The sequence below is a fragment of the Microtus pennsylvanicus genome, chromosome 11 (genome assembly GCF_037038515.1).
Source record: "Microtus pennsylvanicus isolate mMicPen1 chromosome 11, mMicPen1.hap1, whole genome shotgun sequence".
In the NCBI taxonomy this organism is placed as follows: Eukaryota; Metazoa; Chordata; class Mammalia; order Rodentia; family Cricetidae; genus Microtus; species Microtus pennsylvanicus.
This window is the reverse complement of record NC_134589.1, coordinates 72,748,472-72,767,282: the sequence shown is the minus strand read 5'-3', so window position 1 is coordinate 72,767,282 and position 18,811 is coordinate 72,748,472. Positions and strand designations below refer to the sequence as shown.

Sequence of the window (18,811 nt, the reverse complement as noted above, 5' to 3'; positions counted from 1 at the left end):
GGAGACCCCAAAACAGACTGGTTAGCTACACCAAAACTGGGAGACTTAGTTAGACTAGCAAAACTGGGAGAGCTCCATGCTCCGAAAGAGCTGCCTTGGGAAATGAAGTAGAGAGAAATCAAAGAAGGCAGCCATCATTGGCCTCTAGTGTATTCAGAGATACATGTGCATATACACACATGCACCCATACGCACATAAACATGCGTGTGCTAAAAAATGTGATACACTAGATTAGATGAGGTAGGGTCAAATATGTGATGTGATATTTGATTTTGGTTCTACAAGTGATTACAGTTAAGAGATTGCAAAGTCTCAGAAGAGACTTTGAACTTTAGACTTTCAAATAAGTGTGGGACTGTGATAGACTGTGGGGACTTTTGGAGTTGGACCGGATGCATTTTTGCATTGTGATATGGCTACAAGCCTTTGGGGACCAGGAGTAGAATGTAGTGGTTTGAAAGAAAATAGCCCCAAAGGGAGTGCAGTATTAGGAAGTGTGACTTTGTTGGAGTAGGTGTGGCCTTGTGCCTGAAGTTGAACTCACTGTATACCTTAGGATGGATTCCTGATCTTCCTGTCTTTACTGGTAGCATGCTGGGATTCCAAGCATGCACCACCACACCTGGCTTGGCAGTGAGTTTTTAAACCACATTTTTGTATGTCTTCCCATTTTTTTTCCATTCTGACTTTTTGTTTTTAATTAGGAAGAGCAAATAAAATGGCAGTCAATCTATCCCACAGCCTGGTTTCCCCTGGTCCTCGGGCAAGGAGAAAGTATGGCAGGAAATGCATTTCAGGCTCAGCCTCTTAGAATCCCACCTGGGTCGTGAAGTGCATCTGTTGACTGGCACTGCCTCGTTCCTGTCTTCAGCATCCGTTTTGATCTCATCCTTTGGACATACTGCACAGCTCACTCCTACATGAGAGCTGCTCCAGCCCACAGCCTTCTGGTTTCTAGCAACTTCCACTGCTCTTGATAAGCCAAATCACCGTCTGTGGTGCCTCATTCAGGAGGGATGAGCTGATCTGGCACAGGAAGGAAGAACTGGCACCATGCATCATCACAATTCCAAGATCTTATCTGAGGGCAGCTCCTCAGCCTCATCCCCCTCCCTCCCTGTGATCTGTGGAGCTACTCCTAAAATCACAGCCCTCTGGGAATTCTAATGTAGCATCACCATATGTGAAGAGCTTGCAGTGGCTTTTGTCATTCTCATGCGCCTGAACAGCTTCCGCAGAGTCAAGCAATTTCCCTCTCTCATTGTCCCACAAGTAATTCTTGCCAACGCCAGCTTCCTCTCCTGTCTTTAATCAGTCTGAGAGATATTCTGTATAAAGAATAAGGAAGCTGTGGAGCTTGGTCCTGTGAGTCACATTCTTCATGAGGGATAATGAATGGTGGGAACAAAATAAGCACTCTGCTATGGAAATGGTGCCTGAGTGTGGGTTTGGCCCAGACTCTTCATCTTCCACATCCTCTGTGGACCATGATGCCAGCATCTTCATAGTGAAATTCTTCATTAGCATCAGTATGCTCTCAACCTTCTTCATCTAGGTCTGCGTCCTCCTTCTTCTCCTTTCTCCTCTTCTTCTTCGATTTCCTTATCCTGCTGCTTGGTCAACTTCTTCATTTGTTGATCAAACCACAGGAGCTGGAGCAGCTTCTCCACCCAGGCTTAGCTGTGAGTCCCCAACCTTGCCACTCCTGGATTCTTCTGCAGAAGCTGAAGTCCCTTTATTGGGATATATGAATGACAAAGCCTTAATGGCCACATTTATGGTACCTTGGCCATGTTGTCCACACTTAGCTCCTTCTCCACATTCTTATTCATTATCTTCTTGGTAATTCACAGCCTGTACCACCTCCATCTCCAGTTCCACATACAGTCAAGAGTTAAGGTAACTTTTCCTAGGCATTGGAATTGGCAAACTTATTTCTGCAGATAGTGTAGTGAATGGCTATGTTCTTGGCTCCTCCACCACAGTCTGCTGCTTCCCCGATGCCATCACTGGTGACATGGGATATATTGGCCATTTGGCAACTTTAGCAATGCTAGCCAGTCTTGCAGTAGGTCTACTGCATCTCCAAGTCACAGAATGCCACCTGGCAGGTGATGCAGGCATCTGTGGCCATCACAAGGCAGGAAGTAAGAGGCAACCATGCCTCCATATTCTTAGAGCACACCAGATAGGATGTGTGTGTGGACATGAAACTAAAAGTCGTTCTGCTTCAAAATGGATAGGAATTTGCTTCACAGGACAGCTACTGCCGGGAAACATGCCTGCGCAGTTAATCCCTGGCTCTGAACTCTCAGCTTTTTCTCTGAACACAACCGGTCTTTTTTTATTCCTGGAGGAATTGGAATTGGAACAGGGCTGTTTTTCCAATGTTAATTTGGATACCTGTCCCTATAAAAGACAAGGTTCCAGAGTGGAGGATAAGTCTTTGGCCTCTCTCATAGTGTCTACCCTTCCTCCCACACACTACTGAGTAATTTTTCCACTACTTCCTCCTCTTCCACAGAGTAGTCTTTTTTTCCTTTTTTTTTTCGGTTTTTCGTTTTTGAGTCAGTGTTTCTCTGTGTAGCTTTGGTGTCTGTCCTGGAGCTCGCTCTGTAGACCAGGCTGGCCTCAAACTTACAGAGATCTACCTGCCTCTGCCTCCCGAGTGCTGGTCTAAAGGCATGCACCATCACAACCTGGATTTTTTTTTGTTGCTGTTGTTTTTAAAGTTTTTTTTTTACTTTTTTTTTTTTTATGTATACAGCGTTCTGCCTACATGTCAGAAGACGGAACCAGATCTCATCACAGAGGTTGTGAGATACCATGTAGTTGCTGAAAATTGAACTCAGGACCTCTGGCAGAGCAACTGGTGTTTTTAACCCCTGACCTATCTCTCCACCCGCCCCCCCCCACGGGGTACTCTTATGGCCAAAATCTCTGGCAAGGAGCCCAGGATCTGATACAAATTCCTCCCCTTCCTTAGGGTCTCTAGGGCATCCTTCATGCGGGCCCATACCCAACCTATAGAAAACATTGAGATACTTGTCTTGTTGGATTCTTCTTGTCCTTTTATATATCATCCCTCCCTTTCTTAATCATTGTCACAGAGTACCAAGGCCACAGGTTCAGCTTCTCTTCTGAGGGGCCTTTTCTTCCCCCACCACAGGTAATTTCTTTATTCTGGGACCTCAGCTTTCTAATGAGCTCCAGAATCATTAGACTTTTGTAACTTAGCTGTGTTTTTCTCACTGTTGGAGTAATAGTGACACTGCTTCCAATTCCCTGCATCCTTAGGGGACGCATAACCCCTTGTCTAGGATTTCATACCAAGCTCCATAAGTTACATAATTTACGAGTGCCTGAAATATTCTTACCATGACAAAGGTGAAACACTGGTGAGGGCCACCTTCTTGACCATAGACATCACCTTCTAACTCTGACCTCAAATGGTGAAAGGGACAAATTGTTTCTGTTAGGACTATCTTTAGTTCTATTCTCCTTCATAAGACTTCTCCCTATAATCTACTCCCCTCCCAAAGCTAGCACCCACTAATACCATCATGTCAGGAAAGATGATTTCAACACACGAGTTTAGAGGAGATGAGGGCACACATTTTGAACGAGCGCTCACCTAGCCTTCTGTGGGCCACTAATGGTAACAGCTAATATAGTTATGATGTGTCTAGCTGGGTGCTTGCTACGAGAGTCATACAGATTAGATCACTGAAACCTCTTTATTACGTCAGCTTCCTAGACTAAAAAGCCCAGAGCCGTAAGTGCCCAAGATCTCACAGTTGCTAAGTAGTAGGAACTGGATGCAGATGAGAGCCATATGGTCTGTGTTCTCACTTGTACTCTGTACGGCCCCTGTACTCCCCTAGGAAAGGGCCACGTCATATAATCGCATTGAAATAAGACTCCGGTGGCTGTAGGAGGAAGGAGTCATGGTTGCCTCTTACCCTTAAAAGTGATAAAAGGGGACTAGGAAGGAATAGCAGGGGTTGGGGGTGGCTCGTCCATTCCTGTTTCTTCCCACCTCCAGACTCACATACAGGAAATCTATATCCTGACCATGATGGGAAAATGTCTTCCTTAGGCTGAAATGTCAGTTTGTGGCTGGAAAGAAGGATAAAGGACTTCCTCACTATGGGATGTTTGCTCAATTAGGGGAAAATACAGTCTGTATTTCATATGCTTTTCCTCTAAGCTTCCACCACCAGAACTGAAAGTTCAGACTCTATCAACCTACGATTTCACACGGTGTCTCATTGACTCCCTCTTACTATGATTAAGCAATAAAAGCTTAAAGGGCAAAATCTATAAATTGTACTTCCCTGCATCCCACACAGTACTCAGCACAAAGCTCTACAAATACCTGTTGAATCGGGGGATGAAAAGAGATTAAGCTCAGTTGTTCTGGTGCTGTAGTCCAAGCAAACCATTTCAGAGCAACACCCTTTCTCTAGAAATTAGGGGGATCCATAGAGTCAATGAGACACCGTGTGAAATCGTAGGTTGATAGAGTCTGAACTTTCAGTTCTGGTGGTGGAAGCTTAGGGGAAAAGCATATGAAATACAGACTGTATTTCCCCCTAATTGAGCATCATCAAAGATGGATGAACGACAGCTGTAAATGTGGCATTTTTTTTCTAGCCACTTGTATTTATTAATACATGTTTGCTTGGTGCTTTTAATACCTTTGCTGTGGAAGGGTAGTGTTTAGCAATAAGGTACACTATGGAGACGAAGCTGGGAAGCTTGTGCATACACGAAGTAGCTGCTATCTCAGGGCTGTCAGGGCTCCTGGAAATGCCATTCATTGGGCACCTGGGGCTGGTCTTTGTCTCCAGGCATTGATGACTGCTGAGTGTCTGGGAACGTGGCGATAGCCTCCATTGTTTATCACCCAGGGGTGTGGTAGCATCAGCACCATAGGTTTCAAAAACTTCTGCTAACTCAGGGGTGAATGGTGAGCCAGCAGCTGCAGGGGTGATTCTGAGGAGTCACTGGCTTTGGCCTCCAGGCCCCCTGGCAGTAAATAAGACCAAGGGAACATGAATACCAACTGTATGAATACTCTTTGCCTGTGCATCCCCCACCTCTGCCATCACAGACATTCCTTCGACCTCAACAGCTAGGGTTGGAACCCTTCCTCCAGTCCACTAATGCATCCTGATGTCCAAGGCTCACCCCAGAAGTCAAGGCCTCAGTCTCCAGTGCACTCTGGACAGCTGCCCTTACAGGAAGAAGAACTAACAGTAGCAGATGAGCAGCCATTGGGGGTGCCATCAAAGAACCCACCAACACCTGAGGGGCCAATAATGGATTTTGCTGATCCACAATTTCCAGCAGTTTTCCAGATAGTCCATTTGATATCTCAGAGACTAGCAGCACATAGTTAATGACAAGCTCTTTACCCAAGCAAGTTTTATATGTCTTATAGAGCAAACCAATTGAATGTGCCTGTCAGAGTTGGCCTTGTGAGTACAGAAGAAATATCTGGAGGAAGAGGAAGTCCCATGGCCTTTGGAACTCTGTTCCCAGGATTTGAAGGCCTGAGACAAACCCTTAGGGGACTGAATCTCAATTCACACAAGGGCAGAGACTACATTGTGGAAGTAGAATTTCAGGTGGCTGCAACCAAAGGGCCTGAGAATGGAGAGGGTCCACAAGGCTCTCGGCTGCAAGAGACTGGTCCAGTCAACTGGGAAAACCCAGCTCACCTCACAAAAAGCACCCAGTGTCCTTGCAGGACTCCTTTGTTTTCCCCAGTTTAAAGCCTTTTAAACTTCTTGTTCTCTATCTAATTTTCCAGTCTGAAAGACTGCTGGACTTGAAAAATATAAAGCTCAGCTTCTTGTCTATATTTTTTATCAGTTATAAACCTGTTGGCCTATTATTAACTAGCTCTTACAACTTAAACTAACCCATAATTCTTATATGTTTAGCCATGTGGCTTCTTGGCACCTCACTCAGTGAGGCATTCTTATCTTGCTTTCACTGCGTGTGACTGGTGACTGACTCTGCCTTCCCTCTTCCCAAAATTCTCTTAGTCTAGTTTCCCTGCCTATACTTCCTGCCTGGATACTGGCCAATCAGCATTTTATTAATCCAGTATGAGTGGCAAATCTTTACAGTATAAGAGCATTTTCCACAGCAGTCTTGTTCATTTTATCCTAGTGGCTGGAGAGATGGCTCAGCATTTAAAAGTGAGTACTGCTTTTGCCGAGGACTAGAGGTGAATTCTTAGCACCCAAATTAGGCAGCTCACAACTACCTGTAATTCCAGGTCCAGGAGAGTCCAATGCCTCTGGCTTCTGTGAGCTTCAGCACTTAATGCACACATACCCATCCATACAGGACATGCTTGTGTGTGTGTGTGTGTGTGTGTGTGTGTGTGTGTGTGTGTGTGTGTGTATGTTTGTATATGCAAATATACATGTAATTAAAAATAATAAATTCTGGGTTTTTTTAAAAAAAAGAAGAGGAGGAATGTGGATGGAGATAAAGTTCAGCCTTCAAGAGCACAAACTGCTGTTGCAGGGGACCCTACACACAACCACCTGTAACTCCAGCTCTAGGAGGTCCAATGCCCCTTCTGGCCTCCATAGGCACTACATCCACATGCACAAACCCACACTTAAACACACATAATTAAAAATTTTAAGGGCTGTGCCTAATGCTTGGAATAAAATAAATAAAATTTATTTGGACTTGAGGATTCTGGACTATCATCTAACTTTAGCCCTCATGAAATCTATATGTTAGGTGTAATCCCTAACACTATTATAGACGGAAACTCTGAGACTCTGCAACCCTCAAACATTGGACTAGGTTTGATAAATTAGTAGTTTGCAGGACTGACTTCAAACCTGGGCAGTCTGAGTCAACAGGTTTTTATGTCAGACACAGCTCTTTTCTGATCCCTAAATACAAAGCAAAAGTTGCATTTGAATCCTGATTATAAGAAAATGATCCATAGAATCAAACTATGGCACATCTGATGGGTCGTGTGGTTGAGTCTCATGTCCTTGCTGCCCCTTGGTGACCTCCTCTGCTCTGCTCTAAGATTTCAACCTTCATTGGAATAGTAGGAATGCTTAAAGCTCTGTCTTCATGGCTCCTGATACATCTAACCCCCCCCCCAGCCACGGTGGCATTCATCCAACAAATACTCACTGGGTGAGTCACAAGTGAGCTATGTGCTGAATAGACCAAGGATTTTTAAGACCTTTAAGAGTTGATACAAGGGAGAAGAAATCAAAAATAAATCAGTCAAAATCTTATCACTTCATGCATTATTACATTGTATGGATACATCATTCATCTAATGTGTCACCTTTGGGGATGTTTAGGCGCTTTCTTATTTTTTAAATTATACACAACATTGACATTAATAATTTTTCAAGATAAATATGAAAATATTAGGCTGATGCTGTAGAACAAAGCCTATGAATTGAATTTCTGGATCAAATTTGTTAGAATTTAGCAAGTTGTATACCATAAAAATTGCTACTGATCTATAATTCCAATAGAAAATCTCTACTTTTCTGCATTTTCTCTTCTATTAATGTGGACTACACACACTGTGTACACACTATTATGACCCTGAGTAAAATGAATTAACCTTTCTAGTCCTCTGTGCACTCTGAGATTGGAACAAAAGAAGCACTTTGGAAAGTGGAAAGAGGTGAAGGGAGTGTTAACCTTACATTGCTCTGCATGGGATTAGACGGCAATGTTCCTAACTAAACAGCAAAAGGCAAAATGAAAAGCAATTTTTGAAGGCAAAGTCCTAAGTTTGACTTCTGACACACTGAATCAGAGGAAACTGTGCTCCCTGAAGAGTTGAAGCCCTGGTGAGGGGAAAGATTTACCAGGAGAATGGCACAGGTTGATAGGTTGATAATAGATAGCATCAACTTAGAGAATCTGAAAAGAGACAGAGCTGTAAGCATGTCTGTGAGGGATTTTCTACATTAGGTTAACTAAGATGGGAATAGCCACTCCAAATATGAGGAATTTTTAATTCAGAGGTAAGTAAACGCTTGACCAAGATTAAATATCATAATTCTTCATCAAACAATCTTCTCTGGAACTGAAGAGAAAATTCTTTCCCACTAAGCTAGTGTTAAATTCATTTCATCACCGACCTAGCTGATGATGTCAAGCCTTATCTTTTGTTGTCATTGAGGCTGTCACTGTCATCATCATTGTCTTCCTCCTCCTTCCTCCTCCTTCTTCTCCCTTCTCCTCTTAGGCCTGAATTCAAATACACGAGAAAGAGTAAAAGGACCAGAGGAGGAATCACAAAAAGAAAGTATTCTGATAATAAAACACCTTGCCACATGAAAAGGTCAAATGAGTGCTTGGTTTCAGTTTGTAATAGGCTTCAATTTAAACAACCCCAGCCATGAAATACCAAGCAATTTTCTGACCTTTTTAGCTGTGGCTACAAGCTCTTTGGTTCTTGGGACAGTTTATGTCTATATTTGACACTAACTAAAAGAAACAAATTGTTTCTAGGTACTTTGCTCCCATGATACAAAATACAACCCATGTGTCTGAATGGTGAAGGCTGACAGCTGCTGGGGGGTTCTGTCCATTTCCCGCATTTCGCTTTAGCCATCAAATATTGGAATTCACTTTCTAATCTGTATTGCCCATCTTAGGAAGCTTATGGAAGATGGGGTTTACCTTCTATATGAGCTGAGAAAGCAAGACATTCATATGCCAGGCTCCTCATAGGGCATAAGACCTGGTCTTCATCAGTCAGATGATAGTACCCTGACTGGTCTTTGAGTGAAAATCTAGAGATACAAATAAGCAAAAATAAGAATCCATTCCAGAAGTAGGATCAACAATGGCAGCAGAATTTTATAGTTTCTAAACACAGAAAAGTCAAGGAAGAGCGCCCATGCCCAGTGGCAGTCATGATTTCAGGCACAACACAGTCCCTAGACTGTCGTGTCTCCACAAATCAGTGTTTCACATGAGTTTATCAACGGTGCTACCTGCACCCTGTTTTCTCTTGCTTCTGTCCTCATCCTCAGCCTGTATGTCCAGACTTCACAGCAACTATGTGAGTACAGCTATATCATTTTTAAAAAATGGATATGAAAACAGTAACTGGAATACTTGAGAAGAAGAGGATCAAAAGAAATAGGGTATGTGAGAAAAATAATGAAGGTGAGAAATAAGATAGCACTATATTGTATACCATCAGAAACAGTCAACATTTTTAGACTAATTTCAGGAACGCACTCTTGTTTATGACAAACAAAAGCAGCTTATTTTGGGGGGAAAAGCAATAAAAGGGAGTTTCTGAGTTATAGTTAGTCACAGGTAGAGGAGACAGCACAAATGCCTGTGATCACATTTCACAGCATCTAAGGCAGAAACAAGGCGTAGGCTGACTTCCTGCCCATATTCAGATCTGCCTCTAGATATCTCTATTTCAGTCAGAGACGACACCTCTGAAAACTCACAATGGTCTGTCTCCATCTCTTGCTTCTTCCTAGCACCTATTTCCAGATACTTCCTGCTTTCTTTGATAATGGCTATTCACGTGAATCTCTCTTCCTTCCTCCACACTCCCAGTGGCCAAACTTAGGGCGGGGATGTAAAACTTCCTCCGTGCATAACTGCTACTCTATATTTTAACTAAACTACCTGTCTCCAGTGTATCCTGTGCCAAATTAATCTTCCCAAGACATTGCCTCATCATTCTCAGATCAACTCTCCACGTCTAATGGTTGTCTGTGGGGTGGAATCCAAACTGCCCAGCATGACACATGAGACGCCTGGTGACGATGCCTTCCTGCTTCCTATCTATGCAATTCAATCACTACATGCTTCTATTCAAAACAGTTATACTGGATCAAGGAACTTTTCTCATTCAGTCCTGGCAATCAGGCTAAGTTTCTTTTTTTATAATTTTTTTATATTTATTTATTTATTATGTATATAATATTCTGTCTGTGTGTATGCCTGCAGGCCAGAAGAGGGCACCAGACCCCATTACAGATGGTTGTGAGCCACCATGTGGTCGCTGGGAATTGAACTCAGGACCTTTGGAAGAGCAGGCAATGCTCTTAACCTCTGAGACATCTCTCTAGCCCCTCAGGCTAAGTTTCTTATGCATGCTGAGCAGGTGCTGAAGCACTGAGCCCAGGTAATATATTCTTTAAATACATCCTGACTTTAGGGAAGCTGGAAAGTAGCTACCATGGTTAAGAACACTTGCTGCTCTTGCAGAAGACCATGGTTCAGTTCCCGGCACCCACATGGTGGCTCACAACTATCTGTTACTCCAGTTCTGGGTTATGCCTAACACCCTCTTCTAACCTCCACTGGCACCAAGCATGCACCTGGTATACATACAAGAATGCACGCAAAACACTCCTACATGTTAAAATAAATAAATGTCAAAATCTTTCATTAAAACTAATAATAAACAACAGGAATGCTGGGAGGTGGCTCAGTAACTAAAGGCGCTTCCACCAAGTGTAACAATCTGAGTTCAATTCCTAGGATCCACATATCAGGAGAAAAGAACCAACTTCTTCACATTGCCTTCTGGCCACACGTGTTCTGTGGCACATATGTTTACTTATAGACATACACAAAATAAATAAATACAATCAAAAATGATTTTCAATCCAAGGAAACAAAAGATATAGTTTGTTTTAAATAAGAAATATAGAAATTTAAAAATCATATAGACAACTGCAAGATTTTTATGCCTTCAACATTATAGTAACCTATACTAAAGATAATCATCATATAAAATGATTATTATATGCCACACTGTACTCTAAGTATTAGTATTGCCTATATAAACATTACAGCAATTTCATAAGGTGAGTGTTAAAGTCCCATTTACATAAAGGAAAAGAAAGTACTGAATGACTTAAAAATGTATTCAAAAGCATTCTGCCAATAAATGCAGAGAAAAAAATCAACCACCAAGAAGTTGGTTTTTAAATAAAGGGAGTATGTTCTTAAAATAAGATCACTGCATGAGTAAGGGAACTATATAAATATGTTATTTTGTGACATATGTTTTAAATCAATTCTAGAAGGAACAATATTGCCAGTGTTCGTTTCCTACCAGAACCTTACAGATTAACAATGTTCCTTGCAAAGCTTAAGCTGCTCATAAAACTTGTTATGAAATAAATTGTAGGACCCACTTCCTAAGAATTCCATTCTATACCATTTAGTACCTTGCACTTTTATTAAGCATCTGAGGGTTGATGATAGAAGAGATACAACTGGCCCCTGGATGTAACTTTGAGAAAGCCTCAGAGAGGTAGCCACTGTGTGGTGTCCTAATCAGAACCCACGGGTCCTCTTCCTTCTGTCTCCTCCACTCACCCGTTACAGGACTAAATATTTACCTTGCCCACCACCCTCAGATGAGTCATCTTCTAGGAAAGAATGATGGAGCTGATGACCTAAGCTGCCACTGAATAGCCACCTCACCAACGTGCTACTCCAGCAAAACCAAACTGCTTTCTCACGGTGCTCACATTGCTCAATTGATGGTGCGTGCCTGAAGCTCTGTTTTGGGAAGGCAGCCAAGGTTCTATTTCAAAGGAGAAGGAAAAAATAAGACGATCATTTGAAGATGTGTTGTGTGACTGTGAAGGGGACCAGAAATAAGTGTTCAAGGTGTTTTATAATCTCGGCAGAGACATACAGATCTGTCATGCCTCATTCAAACCGACTGTTTCTCTACTCAATCTGTCCCTTTAACCTTACTGGAATTATCCCTCTGGCTCCCCTTCAAGGGCCCCATAAATACTCCCTCATCGCTTCTTTCTACATGCCACTGTTTATATTTCTAATAAATAACTCTTTCATTCTGCTTTGTAATGAGCAGTAGCTTGTCTGCCACCCTCTCTTTCTCAAAGTAAAGGGCACTGGATTACTATGCAGATCTGGTGGGATAACAAACCGAACGTCCCCATAAGAAACTAGAAATACATCTGCTGGTTGTTCCAGCCTACTCAGCTCTAAAATTCTTGACTCCCAGGGTAAAATGCTATTAAAGCAAGGCTAATGGGGATAATGGGCAAAAATGCTGAGACAGAGTTCAGCACCGTGGACAGCTCAGACGGCCGCTCTGTCTTCCTTACTAATTCTGTACAACCAACCAGGCTTTCCTCCCAGTCCTTGTAAGGATAGTTCAAGGACTCTCCATCCTCTCCAGGAAGAGGGAAAGCCTTATCTGTTCAGGACCTTTAATGCCCTCATCTAACTAGCTGACCTCAGCACAGCGTAAAGAAAATGATGAGTCCAGACTATGGGTCAGAGTACTAGATTTTGATCCTGGCTTCCCCACTTAGTGGCTGTATAGGATGAGGTAAATTGCATAGTATCCTAGTACCTCAGTTTTATAAAAATATAGTACCTGCTTCACTGAGCTTTAGTGAATACAAAGTTACTTTCATATAGTGCTTTTCACACACTTGATATAGACTAGTGCTCTGTAGAAGTGAGCTGTCAGCAGTTGACAGCTACCATAAGGACCAACAAGCAGCTATGTTGATCAAAGACTAACAGGAGTATAGGAAATTCCTTTTATTTCCTCAACTGCTGGATAAGACCATTAAAACAGAGCAAAACCTGAAATATTCTAATTTCTTAGTAAGATTTTTCTCTTTAACTTCTGGACTTTGACCAGGTTTTTGTTGTTGTTGCTGTTCTTATTTATTTTTTAGTCTTTCACAACTTCATATATATGTAATATACATTTATCATGCTCTCTCATCCCCCTCCCCACTGAACCACTTCTCCCCGAGAAGTAAGTGTCCTTCTTTACTTTGTATCTTTTTTGATATCCTACTGTCTTTAATTGTGGTTGCCTTTATTAATGGTAGTGTGACATTACTTACTTGAACAAGGATAACTCTTTATATATTTTTTATTTAAAAAAATTTACTTTTCATTTTACATACCATCCGCAGTTCCCATTCCCTTCTCTTCTCTAACCCCCCACATTCCCCTTTCCCATGCCCCATCTATTCCTCAGAGTGGGTAAGGCCTTCCTTGGGGAGTCAACAAGGTCTGGCATAGCAACTTTTGGAAAGACCAAGCTCCTCCTCTCTATATCAAGGCTGAGCAAGGTATCCCACTTCAGGGAATGGGCTCCAAAAAGTCAGTTAAAGCACCTGGGATAGGTCCTGGTGCCACTACCACCCCCACCCCCAACAAATCAAACCACAAAACTGTTACTCACATTCAGAGGGTCTAGTTTGTTCCCATGCAGATTCTCCATAGTCCGTGAGCTCCCACTAGGTCTTTGTCAGCTGTCTCTGTGGTTTTCCCCATCATGCTCTTGACACACCTGAACAGAGCAACTTAACAGTGGCAACAGCACTGAGGAATGTGACTTTTCATCCCCAGTATGCATCAACTGTTTATAACTCCTCGGGGAGGGGTGACTTTATACAGTCTTCCCTTATCTATGATGGGATCCTCGGAGGTCCATTCCTGTGCATGCCTTATGCAGGTAGCCACTGCTGCTATGAGTTCATAGGTGAAGCAGCCATTTCATATCTGAAAGACAGTGCTTCATAGCACTCCTGCCCATACTCGGGCTCTTACACTTTGCCCACCTCTTTCCCATGCTGTTCCCCGAGGTTTCTGGGAGGTGATACAGATGTCCTCTTTAGGGACAAGCACTTGATAGTCAGTTGCTCTCAACACTCTGGTCAGCGATGGGTATTTTCCTGAACTGCCACCCACTGTAATTGAAAGCTTCTCGTTTGATTATTTCACATGCTGTCAGCAGCCAGGTTTACAGTATCTGGGCTCCTAGATACCATATTCCCCAGTCTTCATTTCAAACTCCTTGCCTTGCCTTTACTCTCCCAAACTATCCATGGCCCTGGGGATAAAGGGCATAAGGATGTCAACATGCTCTAGCCTGGGCTTTCTTTCCAGTCAGAAAGCTCAACTGCAACCTTGATATTCATTCATAAGTAAGAGATCCTCCTTGATGGAGAGGAAGCAGAGGACAGCAGTGTCTGCCACACCCACTACCCTGCTCTCTGCCCTCCATCACAGTCTTCCTGGGAATCTGTAGCCATTCATTTCAATAACCTCAGTTTGTGGCTTCAAGTGTCTGTATAGTTTTGCATATCTCAGTTTTCTGCTGAACCTTTCTTACTGAGTATTCCTGAAACAAATCCCCGACGCATCCTCTGGGCAGACTTGTTTATGGGTTTTCCACTTAATCCCCAGCGACTTTGCACAGTGATTTTAGAAGTGTTACAAACACAAACAGTTTCCTGGCCAGCTGCAGTTTTTTTTTCACATGAGATCATGGCTTTAAATCTCAAAATCATAGCATAACTTGTTATTAATAGCAGGGGATTTCAGCTCAACGTGGTTCTCTGATTGGCTGCTAGAAATGCAGGTTTGACATCCTCTAGACTGTGAAATTAAAAGAAAAATGTCCTAAAAGCACGAGCATTTCCATTCCATTAGAACTATACCTTTCTTTCTTTCTCTAGCATCTCATAGTATCAGAGCCCTGAGGTCCAACATCAGCGTTTGAAGGATCCTAGAACAAGGACGTCATCCTTTTAGCTTCCACATCAGTGTTAGTATCCCATGCGTATTTGTATTCCTTTCCCCCTTGCCCCTGCAATAAGAAGAGTATTGTCCCTGTTTGGTTGGTGCTGGAATTGTTCGCAAATTCTTGCTTTAGCCAACGGAATGTTAGCAAACGCCATGCAGTCATAACAGAAACTGTGTCCATGCAGTTGGAGCTGAGCTCTTGGGCTTTTTCACAAAACTCTGATAGAGGAAGGTCATTGGTTAATTAATAAAGAAACTGCTTGGCCTCATAGGTTAAAACATGGGTGGGAGGAGTAAACAGAACAGAATGCTGGGAGGAAGAGGAAGTGAGCTTAGACTCGATAGCTCTCCTCTCGGGGGCAAACGCGATGAAGCTCCGACCCAGGATGGACGAAGGCTAGAATCTTCCCGGTAAGCGCACCTCGGGGTGCTACACACATTATTAGAAATGGGCTAGTCCAGGTGCGATAGTTAGCTGAGAAGAGGCTAGATATAATGGGCCAAGCAGTGTTTAAAAGAATACAGTTTGTGTGTTGTTATTTCGGGGCATAAGCTAGCCAGGTGACCAGGAGCTGGGGTGGCAGGAACACAGCCCACAGCTCCCACAACAAAACTCCCCAAAGTGCTGTTTCACTGAACCTAGAAGGAAGATGAGACATGTAATGAACAGAATTCGCAGCTCCTTCCAGACCTGTCACAGCCAACTCATGGCCGACCCAACTCATGAGCTAATTACTTTATCTCATCATTATCCCTTAGAAGCCCATTTGCTTTCTAATGGGAGACAGAAAGGGGGTGAATCCAGATGGGAGGGGAAGAGGGGAGGAACTGGGAAGAGTACAGGGAGGGGAAACCATAATCAGGATATATTTTATGAAAAACAAACCTATTTCCAATAAAAAAAAAAAGTAGCAGCCTACTGCCATGTGTCGTTGGGATTTCAAAGTCACTTGTTTGTTACAGCATATTGTGGTTATGGCAAAGTTTTTCATGAACAAGAATTTGGACTGCAGGACTACCATTTACTGACTTCTTATTGCCTAGAGATTAAAAGAGAGGAACCAGGCCATTTGCCACCAGAGACACAGTCTTTTGCTTCCTGCTGAGGACAGTGCATTAGAGTACATGGCCACATCTGAAAAGTTATGCAGCCGTGATTTATAATCCGTTATTACATAACACCATTCAGACTAAAAGAGAAAATTGTCTATTTTTTTTATTTTTTAAAACAGCCTTGTAGTTCCAACTAGCCTCAAGCGTGCTAGCTAGCCAACCTAGGATGACCTTGTACTCTTGATTCCCCCTACCTCCACCTCCGAATGCTGGGGTTATAGGTGTGTGCCACCCTGCTCAGTTCTTCAATTTTGCTTTATATTCTCCTTCCCTGACCTTGTCTCTATTGCACAGATAAGAAAACTCCCTTCTGAGAAGGACAGAGCTGTCCCGAAGTCATGCTGTGCTGAGGGGAAAAAAATCTAATCTCTGCTGTAATAAAAAGCTTTAGAATTTATAAGAATCAAGAATTCCCAATAAGCATATAATTGAACTTGTTTTTACTGCCGTGGTAGAACTGGGCTGAAAATTAAAAATTCATTACCTAGTGCAGTTTACAGAAGCTATGTTTCAGCTCTTTGGAAAAGGGCTCCCAATTCACTCAATTTAACAAACATAAGAACACAAACATTACCAAACCAGGTCAGATCCCCAGGACCTCAAGCACAGAGTTCTCTGACAGCTGAAAACGCAAAGTTGTCCTTGATAAAAAGTTAGGTTGCAAGCAAAAGACCCCTGGCTCTTAATAAATCATCCTGGATCTGTCATTCAAGCACATCTCTGATAGAAGTAGCTGTACCAGACTCTCCCTCTCTCTCTCTCTCTCTCTCTCTCTCTCTCTCTCTCTCTCTCTCTCTCTCTCTCTCTCACACACACACACACACACACACACACACACACACACACACACACGCATGCACACATGAGTGCAAGTGTCCACACATGCACACATACAAACTATAAAACTAGGGAAGTAGAGGGTCCATTTTCACACATTGGGGCAGTCTTCCTTAGCACAATTTTCTAACCTACAATCAGAAATCCAAGTCTTATAGGGATGCCACAGAGTTGGGTAGCAAAGATAAAAGTTCAAGGCAGCTAATGGATCAGGAACTATGAGTCAGGGCACTGAAGGAACACCTAATAAAAAGCCTGCCCAGACCTCTCAATCCAAAACTGAGCCTACATACTCAGTATAAGTATGAGAATAAGCATATTCTCATAAGCAGAATAAGACCACATGAGGTTTTCCAGGGAATGGCTACAATCAGCTTGAGAACAGACCAGAAACCCTAGAGTCAAAGCAGTGCTAGAGAAGCCTGGGAGGCTAGCCCGATGGAAAAGTTTTAATACCTCATTAACTTCTCATACCACATGCCCAGGCTTTGTGGAGACCAGAAGAGGTCAAAGACACTCTTGAACTGGAGTTATTAATGGTTGTGAGTCTCCATGTGGGAGCTGGGAATCAAACCTGGATCCTCTGGAAGATGAGTCAATGCTCTTCACTGCTAAGCCATCTCTTCGGCCCCAGTATATCCTGATAGTAGCAGTTACACAAATTGATAAATGTATTTAAAATGATAGGACACACAAAAAGTTAAATTTAACTGCCCATTAAGCTTTAAAATAAGCATGAAGTCTGAAGAGAAATAAGATACAAATGAACTATTTTAGGCCTATTCATTCTAAGGCATTGAACAAGAAAAAAACTATCATACCACACCAACCCAAAAGTTTGCAAAAGGATATAAGCAGACTATGCCCAGGAAAGCAAACACAACTCACTGTTAAATATGTGAAGGGATGCTGAACTCACCTCTCACTCACCAGACAAGCAAAGATCAAGAACTAGGAGAATAAATCAAGTTGCTGTTTGAGTTTATGTTGCTGGTGGAAGGTAAATTGCTGTGACTTTAATGGAGATTTATCAAACAGTTTAAACAGATGTGCATGCCAGTTCACTGAACAACAAATCTACTTGTTTATAGATCTTATTTGTGTGTATGTGTCTGTTTCTCTCTTTCTGTGGGTGTATGTCATGTGTGGTTGGGTACCCATAGATGCCAGGAGAAGGCATCATATCTTCTGGAGTTGGAGTTATAGATGGGTGTGTATTGGACAATGTTGAGTGCTCAGAACTGAATTTTGCGTCTTCTGGAAGATCAACAAGTGCTCTTAACCCCTGAGATGTCTCTTGAGCCCCGGAACAAATCTACTTCTAAAAATCATTCTGTAAGTATGCTGTACATGTGCAATGACCTAGGAACCAGATAACGTTTATCAAATCTATTTTGATTAGTTCGATGTGGGAGACAGCCTACAGGCTGTCAGCACCTTACTGGTTAAACAGAGGACAAGGTATATAACACAGTAGAACACAAAGCAGCTACTTTAGTGAAGGACTTTGAGTTCTGAAATGACAAGTTTTACATATAGAATACTTTCTGTTTGATTGGTGTATATTCATTGAACATAATGTTGGATTTCCTATGGACCATATATTCACTTCCCCTCTCTCTCCCTTTAGTTTTCCTCTCTTTTTCTTCCTCCCACTAGTCTCTACCCTTCCCCTCCACCTTGAAATGATGCATTAAGTACATATTGTTAAAAGAAAATACACTGAGGCAGTCTACCTAAAACAAAAATAGATCAAGGATTCCCAGGACTCCATGAGTGGAATAAGACATCCTTGGAACAATGCATGGGAAGCCGGTTGCCCAGGTTGCCACTGCAGAGGACCTGGCTGGCTGGGGATCTGGGGGAAGAAAGGAAACGTGTTAAATGCATCCTTTCATTACTTCAAATTATGAGCCATGAAATTGAATGACCTGTTTCTAAGTAAATGGAAATTTTAATCTATCCATCCTCTTGGGAAGCAAAGCATTCTGGCCTAGATGATTGGACATTGATCCTTTCCTTGCTGACACTCCTCATGGTGCTACAGCCACAGGTCCCACAAGACAGGGATCTACATAAGCCTAATCCTACCAACCATCCTTCTCCCTGTAAGGTCAGCTCCGCCGCAATGGCACAGCTGAATAAAAGGAATCCCCTTACACTGAAGACGTACACGCATTGCTTATTTTATTAATCACAAAGTTTGACCCTCTGCTACAAAGGCTCATTCTCCCATTTTTAATTAACCTATGTAAGGTTAATCAT

The 18,811-nt window shown here is 42.5% G+C and overlaps 2 pseudogenes; one reads left to right on the top strand and one right to left on the bottom strand.

Annotated features, from left to right (window-relative positions):
* Window positions 1-808: 808 nt before the first annotated feature.
* Window positions 809-1,833, bottom strand: LOC142831628 (cytoplasmic 60S subunit biogenesis factor ZNF622 pseudogene; annotated as a pseudogene).
* A 2,783-nt stretch (window positions 1,834-4,616) lies between these two features.
* On the top strand, window positions 4,617-5,791 carry LOC142831627 (ameloblastin pseudogene; annotated as a pseudogene).
* Window positions 5,792-18,811: the final 13,020 nt, after the last annotated feature.